Source organism: Lissotriton vulgaris, chromosome 2_1, assembly GCF_964263255.1.
Source record: "Lissotriton vulgaris chromosome 2_1, aLisVul1.2, whole genome shotgun sequence".
NCBI classification, from domain to species: domain Eukaryota; kingdom Metazoa; phylum Chordata; class Amphibia; order Caudata; family Salamandridae; genus Lissotriton; species Lissotriton vulgaris.
The window spans coordinates 834164705-834174148 of record NC_141687.1 but is presented as its reverse complement, the minus strand read 5'-3'; positions in this window follow the sequence as shown (position 1 = coordinate 834174148).

The window sequence follows — 9444 nt, the reverse complement described above, 5'->3', positions numbered from 1 at the left end:
TCTTATCGCCAGATTCAGGGAGTCAGGAATTCAAGGCCTGCCCTGAGATGGATCGCCTCCTTTCTCTCCAGTAGAACTCAATGAGTCAGACTCTGCCTGTACACCTCTGAACCAAAGAAGCTCCTCCAAGGAGTCCTCCAGAGTCCCCCCCCCCCCTCAGCCCAAACCTGTTCAACGTGTACATGGCACCTCTTGCCCGCATCATAAGAACCTACTACATCAACATTGTCTCCTACGGTGATGACATACAGCGCGTACCCTCCCTCACCTATGCAAATACCATGGCCAGTACTAACTTCATCTCCTGAATGACCAACGTGGCCAACTGCCACTGGATGATAGAAAACTGCCTTAAACTCAACACAAACAAAACGGAGATCCTGATATTCTGAAACCAGAGCTCTCCATGGAAATCCTCCAGGTGGCCATCTGAACTAGGTCCCATGCCCAGACCCACAGACCACACCAAAAACCTCAGCATCATCCTCTACGGCAAACTCATGATGAATAAACAGGTTAACGCTGTGATTGCATCCTACAGCTTCATCCTCAGACTGCTTTGCAAGATTTTCAATTAGCTCCCCACGCACACAAGAGGCATGGTCCCTCGGGTTCTCCTAACCCGCATACTTGACTACAGCAGCGTTCTCTATGTCGGCATCTCCAACCAGGTCGCGCAAAGACTCCAGACCATCCAAAATACCGCTGCCAGACTCATCCTAGCTGTCCTCAGGAGTGCTCCCATCACTCCCTACCTCACCAAACTACACTATCTATCCAGAAACTTTGCCAATTCAAGCTTTTCCTCAATTTCTACAAAGCTCTCTACAAAACCGGACTAGCAAACCTCAATGACCGACTTCAACTCTACTAACCATCCAGACATCTACGATCTACCTCTCTCACCCTTGCATGAGTCCCCTGCATCCGTAAAAGCAAGTCAGGAGGACACTCCTTCTCCTTCATCGCTGCCAAGAACGGGAATAAACTTCCTCATTGTGTCAGGAAAAGCTCCTTCACTTCTCAAACTGCACAAGAAACTGAAGACTTGGCTGTACAACTAGGAGCTTCGCCTGGCCTGCGTTCGTGCTCCAAAGCCCGGATATGCTCATGGATCATAAGTTGCACCATACAAATTGACATAACAGAATCGCAAAGCACTGTGGGTAAGAAATGGCTCCCAAGATTTCTGACTGGGTCCTGATGTACTGGGGTGGAAGCACAATATAGAGGCTGAATAACGCTTGGTCAGGTGGTCATTATATATCAGCAACCTGGGAGATACTAAAGCTGGATTCTGTTAAAATTTTTGATGATAAACCAGATGCATGCTTATGTCATTCGGGATAAAGCAGTGTGGCCTCTAAGTGTTTACTATTACTTTTTGATCTTGATAGATGTTCCATTCTTTTCCCAAGGCTGAATAAATACCATTTTGGATTGAAACGTTTCAGCTTATACCTAGAGCTGTGATCTGAGGTATATTTTGCTACACATGCTGCATTCGAATATGTTTGGAATGCACATTTTCAAATGCAGTTGTTTTTCTATCAGATAAGGTGCCTCTTTTCAGTGGTAATTGACATCATTCTATCCATTTAAGAGAGATCTGAAGTACTTGGACTCATTTGGAGATGTTCTGTGCATTCCTATCCATTTTAAGTATATATGAGTATATTTGAATCTTTGAAAGCTATTTTTGCTATTTTAATAATTACAAGGAAATGTGAAGCCATGCTATCTTATTCTTGAATATTTAATGGTGATCTAGCTGTTTCATGGAGAGATTGACATAATTTCGTTCATTTATGTGAGACCATCTTATTTTCGATCGAAGTAAGGTGAGAACTAAAGTCCAGGCAGGAGCCCTCTTCTCACTTGCTCCAAGGAAGATTGGATTGCACAATTCATGATCTGGAGACTTGGCAATGACTGCTACATAACAGTGTTATGCGGAATGAATGATGTATTATAAAATATACTTGTAATTGTTTCTGTTTGACTAAATACGACCTTAATTATTCTGTGTTAATGCACAGTTCTTGCCATAGGACGAGACGATTCGACAAATAGGAATCGATTTACCGAAATGCAAACAAAACATCTTTAATTAAAGATACATTATATTCTATAAATGGTATCCTGATTTTGCTTTAATATAAAGTTTATTTTGTCCCTAATAAATCATTCTTAGAAATACAATATTATATTATTGAGAAATGTCTTTTGTCTGGTTAATGTGAGTAGGATTAGCAACAATTACAGTAAAAAAATTAACATATTATTTGAGCATTACAAATAGTAGAAGTACCAACTTACATTGCATGTAAGCATGTTATATGTCCACTAAATATTGATTGACGTAGTAATGACTTTTTAAAAAGCTCCTTAAAAACAACTTTATGAAAACCATCGACTTGCAAAGGTTTGTTGTTTCCATAAATATTATTCAGTTGCTAAAGTTTTTTTTACTTCAGCAGTTTGAATAAAATATTTGCTTGTATATGGAGCAGTCAGGGTCTGGCAATGGTAGCTTGACACCCCCATCGCGCTCGTAACCCCAGTTGTCATCAGCCCCGCAACCCCGTCACCCATCCCTCGCCACCCAGAAGCAACTGTAATTAGGTCATTTCATATAGAAGCATCAATGTATTCGATAAAAATGTTTCTACAATCGAACTTAATTCGTGGAGCCTGATTAAAGCGAAATATTAAAGGCAAACACATTTGTGTCCGGTACTCAACAGTGGATAGAACCTTAAAATATAATAAACGCATTTTATGTAAATATTAGCATAGATGCAATATTTTTAAGGTGCAAACCATATAAAATAGCTCATAAACAGCTTTAAACTCCCTAATGACCTAAAGGAAAAGCACAAATAATTGAAACGTCCAGACGGAATTTTGTGATATTGTTCGTTACTAAAATTGCGCAGACCATTATAAAAAATATCCTGCCGGTGGAACGCTTTCAGTCGTCTTTTCAAGCAATTCTTTCTTTCTTTTCTTTTAGTAGTGAGGAACGGTGACCTATTTTTCGTTGCCGAACCTTGCTCGGTATTAATTATGGAAAAGGATTTCCGTTGGCAGAGCTGCTCTAGAGCAATGTTTTGTGCCGACACAGCCCCAATAGAAATACTGTCTCTCGGTTGACGCGGCACAGGGAACTCTAAACAAATCGGGTGCGAAAACGGTACAAAAATATAATGATGTCCGGTAATGAGACGGAGAGAGTGAAAAGTAGTGTATCCCAGTTGTGTTGGGAAATTTTTTGATAAGCTATGCGTACATTATGTTTATTACAAATGCATTTTGGACGTTTATTCTATACTACGGTTTGCAATATCCAACTTCTCCGCTTTTCATTAGAATGTTCGTTTTAGTTTAATTTCTTTTTTACAAATGGTACATGGTCTGAATGAGTGCCCCTTCATCCAATCCTGTGTTTTTTAACCAACATGGCCGAATTACATGTGGTTTCATTGTTGCAATACGTAGAGAATGCTGGCTTCTGGTATCTGCCGATTGAAGTACTATTTCGAAACGAATTGGCTGGTTTCATGTGACCTTAGCTGGGTTTGCATCCAGGACAGGAATGCTTTGCTCATTTATTTGTTGCCATCGCTTCATCTAATGCTTTTCTCTTGTCTACCTTGCCAATTCTTATTTATACAAGGACTGCTGCGGTACATAGCTGCAAACCGACCCTATGCCATGAAGGTTTCATTGAGTGCGCAGTTTTTTGTTTTTTGTTAAGGCCGAAGCATCCGGATATGTATATGGGAAAGGGGAAGTACTGGGTTATTTGGTATTTTTCGTATTTTGGACACATACCTTTTTGTTATTGAATTCACACACTTGTCAGTCTGTTCGTTTGTGTGACCGCCCCCTGCCAATGCCGTTTAGAGTGCAGGCATCTTACTGCCTCCATGGAGAGGAAAGTGGGGAGCTAGGGTCAATTTTACGGGTTATGTGGATATCTCTTCCCATGGACGCTGTGGTTTATTCAAGGCCAACCGACCCCGCCTTTCCCCCCGAATCCAGAGATGGCATGCCCTCCCTCCTCCGCCAGCACACAGGTTTCGTCTGCAGGCAGCTCATGGTATGCTGGGATCTCTCCCAGGCCATGAGATATCCTTAGCCTGCCCTGCCGTTCATGGGTCACAGCGCATTTCTTTCAGCTTCTCTGCATCCCTGCTTCATGCCTAAGTGACATCTAAGCAGGGAAAGGGAGGGCTGGAGTGGACTTCACAGAGTCATGCGAATGACGAGGAGCGCACTGAGGCTCCACACAGCCAGCAGTCTGTCTTGTGACCAGGTACATCCGGGATAGGATACAGCCAACCATGTGATGGTGGGAGGTGTAGTTTCATACAGGCAGGCAAGAGATAGGGAAGGCCGGGCTGTGTGTAGCTCGATGCAAGATCCTACTAGTCTTAGGCGGGCTGGTTGTTGTGGCTGTGTATTTACAGCAAATGGGATTGGGGGAGGGGGGGCGTCTATGAATAAAAACTACCAGGGCTGTGATATGAAGGGCTGGAACTGTATACAACAATACGTGTATACCTTGTAAATACTGCGGGGGTGGCTTGAGGGCGGCGGTGGCTCGCGACCTGGGCAGGGTTCCCCCTTCACATACCCACCATCCGCTTCATTCACATTGGTCGGCGGAATTCTCCTCTTTGTGTATTCTGGAAATCCACAGGCTAGCTACTGACCCTGTGGTTGTGCACCTCGACACTGCGAGCCTCCCGCATTGTATGTGACTCTGACTCTGCCTTTTCTGCGGCGATCACTTGGTCCGTTGTTGCACACAGAACTGTATCCTATTAGTGGTGGCCCTCCTGCTTTCCGGTGGCGATGGTACTGTGGTACACCTGCGCAATCTTACATCAGCTGATCTTTGCCTTCGGTAGCATTGTGCCTTTGGTCCCATGTCAACCGATGCGATTGCCTTGAAGTCATTGGCTACTACACCGCGCTAGTGGCTACGCAGTCAGTTTAATAGAGGGAATTCGAGGGTTCCAGTCCACAGCACTGACCTTTGCGGCACTAGTTTTACACCTACAAAGCCAAGGTTAACATCAGAAGTTTGCTGTCTGTGACGCCATAAACAACTGCATGGTGAGACACGTCTGTGGGGGAGCCGCACAAAAAGAATCCATTATTTCAGGAACATGGGCAAGTTAGACCCTAAACAACCAAAACATCCCATTTGAAACCAAAGATCCCATTTGAGACCAAGCGCCAAACGTGCACAATGGAATCTTCCACAGAGCAAGGCGCTGCTCTAGGTCCAACCGAAACTGCAGATAGCTCAGAGGAGGAATCCTGCTTGAAGTACGTTCTAGTTTCTCCACGGGAGACAAACTAGCCCTCTATCCCACCGGTACAATGGTTTAGAGGGGAGTTAGACCAGAATCCCTGGCCCTGCACTTCTAGTTGCCTCCTGTCCAGCGTCGGATTGGTAAAGTGGGCACTCGGGCAATGCCCGAGGGGCCGGTGTCCAGGTCCAGTGTTCGAAAGTGACTTTGCGGTTTCCCTTCCCGCTGCCGGGCTTAGCTCCGCCCCCCGCCTTCACCGACCGACCGGGCTTTGCTCCGCCGGTCCAGCGCTCCTGACCACAAGCCGCAGGAGCCTCAGGGGCATGGCGCGCATTTCCCACACGCCAGGAGGCGCATAAAGACTCGCCTGTTGCGGAGTCCCTTGGCGTCCAGTGTTCGAAAGTGACTTTGCGGTTTTCCTTCCTGCGGCCGGGCTTAGCTCCGCCCCCCGCCTTCACCGACCGGCCGGGCTTTGCTCCGCCGGTCCAGCGCTCCTGACCACAAGCCCCAGGAGCCTCAGGGGCACAACGCGCATTTCCCACGCGCCAGGAGGCGCATAAAGACTCGCCTGCTCCCTCGTCCCGTGAGGACGCGCGCGTGATGCGCCGGGCCAAGCCCGGGCAAAGGGCGGGCCCTCTGTGGCCCGAGGAGGACGGGACGGGGCTACCTCCCTTGGCTTTAGGTTAAGAGGAGGTATTTGCTTCCTTTTGGATTTTCTCTGTTTATTGACTTTGCCTTTCTCCAAGGACTTATTCCCTTCTGACGCACACGATTTGTCGATAACTATTATGCTACTTCCAAATCAAACTATGACTCGCAAGGGGGATAATACAAACAGTACTACATTGTCAACTGCTAGAGAAGTTGATAAAGGTGTATCTCCCCAGCCCACACAAACAGTAGACACTGAGCAAACTTTATCGTGGTTAGATGACTTAAACAACCTCTGTAAAACAAAACATGTCTTAGTGCAATCACCACTTCCTGTCGAAAGCTCCTGTGTATTACCCGATACTGTTAGCCCCTTGCATCCCCTCCCATTACCCAAAAACGCCAACATCGAAAACGCCCAAGGGATTGTGTTCCCCCAGTTCACATCTGCTAAAGGGAAACACAGTGGGGTTAATCACAATGGGAACCAATCTAAATTCCAAAAATTGCGCTTAAGCCCCACAGTCCCAGTCAGTAATTCTTCCACGACTCCTGAGACTACTGAGAAATTAGTCGTTCTAGCATCCCCTATACAGCTGGATCTATTATCCCTTATTGAACAACTGGTCAGTTCTATTATATCACCGCTAATAGAAAAAATAAACACACTAGGGGACAGGCTGACCGGAATGGAGGAAACCATCAAGTCCAACTTGCTAGCTAATAAATGCTTTATAACATCTAATTGTTCCCATCCACCTTCTACTCCCAAAGACCCCAAGCCAACTACGCAAAACAAAAGGGCCGCAACCCAACCAATAGTCCCTAACTCACCAGCCCCAACAGCCCGCAAAACTTCTTCTAAACCTGTTTTGCCGCAGCCTACTGCTCCTAGAGCACAGTATAACAGAGTTACTTCTATTCAACTCCCACCGGAGGCAGCTCCTTTTGTATGTGTCCTCGCGGGAGTACCTTCACTTACACCAGGGAAAACCGAGAGACAACAGGATCTGCTGAACAAGGTTAAATTCTGGCTGACAAAAAACAGACCCCTGCCACCTAACCTCGAGGGTACAATAATGAGTTGTAGAAGGGTGTGTTGGCTGGGTTCCCTCCCAAAGGACATTGCTGGTGACCTAGTACTCGTTAGGTTTAGGCAGAGACATATTGTTCCATACCTGCGTACCTGTGCACCCCAAGTGGGAAACGGCCCAATTTCGGTCTGGGATTTGCATGATTTTTACCCTAGAACGCCATGCATCCCCACATCTAGTCTAAAGGTAGGCTGCAACATGTTGATGGGCAGAGGACGCCATGTATTGAGCGGCAGTAGCTTTCCCACCTATACCCGACAGGAATTATTGTGTTATAGCCCTAAGTATTGGAACCTTTATTAATTACTGTTTGTTTTAAGCTTAACCTGAGAAAAAGTAAGCTATAATTAAGATATTTATCCCCACAGGTCGGGCAAAAGTTTCTTTTAACTTGTAGATATTATGTGTTTTTGTATGTATGTTTTTACCTAACTGTTTTTTTTACTGTATGCTTTTATGATTTTAAACCAAAATCGAATAAAGCTATACTGATACTGATACTGAGCAGTCTGGGGGGCGATTTGGAGGTTTCTGCATTGTTCAGATGACACCAGCGTCCGAAGAAGTGCCAGAGTGGCCTCTCTGGAGGCAGATGAGCTTCCATTACCTCCCTTTTATCAAAGGGCAGAGGTGTCACTCCCTTTCTCTCGATGGGGCCGGCCTATTAACATATGCATATTGAACGGGGCAGGGGGCCTCACTTGTATTCAGGTGTGTTTTACCAGAGTAAGATAATCCGTGCATGTTTTTACCTCCCCCCTTTTTTTAGTAAAACGTTGCCAAAGCAGTTTTGCAAAGGCAATATGCAAATGTGGGCCACTTTTTTTTTTAGCATGCCCGGGCCGATTTTGAATCCCAATCCAACCCTGCTCCTGTCCACAATTTTATTAGATTATCCTCACTCGACCTCCGGAATATGCGCCCTCCTATTCTTATTCTTATTCTTTGCGCTATCGCTACCCTAGTGGCCCCTTCCCTCCCTAACATGGCTTCCATTCGAATTAAGTCCGGAGTTAACTGCTTCAACGTCATTTATCCCCCTAATCTGTCCAAAGGAGCAGCAAAACGGTTCAAGCACAACACCATTAAACAGTTCCCTGATTCCCTCTTTGTTGATCAATTCCACAATGGGTGCCTAGGAAAGCTAAAAAATTACCTAATTTTTTTTCACTCACAATATCCCTTCCTGGTCCACCAGCTTCTTCAATTCCTTTAACGTCTCCTCCTCCTCATCTATCCCGCATGCACAGCGGCTAAAAATTTCCCCTTCCGCCAGCTCTAATGGCTCTCTCACCATTACACTTTACAATAATGGCACTGTCATGATTCAAGCTGAAGACTCATGTCTCTCTCTCTTCGACCACCTTTTCCACTCCCTTTGTCCAACCCATACAACTATGATCTCCCTAGATTCTTCCTGAGCTCCTTTCCTTTCTCCCTTTCTCCCCGATACGCCATCAGGCTGCGTTCCCAGGAGTCACAGGACCACCCTTTATCCTCCCTTACTTCAGTGCCCTCCTCTCCCACTCTTCCCACTTCCCATAATGTTCCTCCCCCTATCCCGTCTGTCTTGCCTCTGGCACCCACTCTCCCTCCCCACCCGGCACCTGCCCGAGTTTCTAACGCTTTCGCCTCCCCCTAATCCATACAACCTTCCCCCTTCTTAGTTCACCTGTTTTACAACCAGTTCTACCGTTCAACTTTCCTTACCTTCCCCTTCCCCTTTCCCTCCCACTTTCACCCTATCCCTTTCCTCTCTTCCCCGTCCCCCTTACCCCAAATTATTCTCTTCCACCTCCCTTCTCTGTTCAACCTCCCCTCCCTCTTCCTTTACTTTCCAACTAAGTCTCCCTCCTTAACAACTCATTCCTCGTCTCTCCCTCTGACCTTGCAGTCCCTTTCTCCCTCAGTTTCCATCTAGCCCAATCCCCCCACTCCACCTGGCTTCTGTCCCCCTTCAGCCACCGTTCATAACCTACAGTTCCTGTCCAACACCATCCTCCCTTTTCTCCCCATACTCCTGGCCTTCCTGGGACCCCCTCCTTCCCGCCCCTGTACAGCTCCTTTCCGCTCTTCTCCATGAACCTGTGGCATTCATCTAACTTCCTGGCCTCCCCTCCCTGGTCAGCCTCTTCTCCTCTCTTATCCCCATTCCTTTGGCCTTCATCTGACCCCGCTCCTACTCCTCAACCTTCTCCTCCTATTTTTGATCTCTACTCCTCCCCTCTGTTCAACACCAGTAATAATTTTTCTCTTCCCACCACGGTGTTTCCATCCACTCCTATTGCCCACCACCTTCCCCCACCTTCTACCCCTGCTCCCCAAATCCCCACACATTCCCCCACCCCTCCCCTCTCTCCTTCTGCACTTCC